The sequence below is a fragment of the Hoplias malabaricus genome, chromosome 6 (assembly GCF_029633855.1).
Source record: "Hoplias malabaricus isolate fHopMal1 chromosome 6, fHopMal1.hap1, whole genome shotgun sequence".
NCBI lineage: Eukaryota > Metazoa > Chordata > Actinopteri > Characiformes > Erythrinidae > Hoplias > Hoplias malabaricus.
This window is the reverse complement of record NC_089805.1, coordinates 49,670,743-49,671,685: the sequence shown is the minus strand read 5'-3', so window position 1 is coordinate 49,671,685 and position 943 is coordinate 49,670,743.

Genomic DNA, 943 nt, shown 5'->3' with positions numbered 1-943 from the left:
CACACAACACTCCTCACAGACAGTCACCCGGAGGAAACCCACACGGACACAGAGAGAACACACAACACTCCTCACAGACAGTCACCCGGAGGAAACCCACACAGACACAGGGAGAACACACCAACTCCTCACAAAAAGTCACCCGGAGGAAACCCACGCAGACACAGAGAGAACACACCAACTCCTCACAGACAGTCAGTCCAGGCCCCTGGAGCTGTGTGACTGCAACACTACCTGCTGCGCCACCGTGCCGCCCACAAAATATATTTGTGCACTTCTATTTGCAAAGTGTGACCATACCAGTTCAGTCTTTAAAACAATAATTTGGAGGAATTACATTTAGTAAGCTTTAAGGAGAGTTGGCTTTTCCAAAGCAGGCTGATTCACAGCAAGAAAATGCCTTCAGTTCACTGTGCCACGCTCCTGTACCAAGATGAAGAGCTTCTTCTGTTTCCTCATGGACTCAGACACTGCTTCAAGAAAAAAAAAAAAAAGAGATCAGAGATCAGAGAAAATACTACTAATGGCATTTGTGTTGTGGCTACTGTGCAGTTAATCTCTATAAAGAATTAACTTCTGAAATTAGAAGCTGATATGGCTAATGTTAGAGTTAGTTTATTATTTTACTCACCAGTTTACACCAGAAAAAGCAGTTCAATCTTTTTCCACAGCTGATGGACAAGCACAGGGTGTGTGAAGCTGCAGCAGTGTCTTCAGTCGAGTGATAACCTAAAGAGCACATAATAATTAGGGGATGATTTAAATATATATATATATATAACATTTTACAAGCTGTGAACTCTACTCTCAAAATGTATCAGCTATTTATAATAAATAGATACAAATAACATTATATAAATTGTATTGTAATTATTTATTAATATAATAGTTTGTCGTCTTTGTTACAAAAACGTGTGCACTGTTTCGGGCTCCGTTTCTCTCG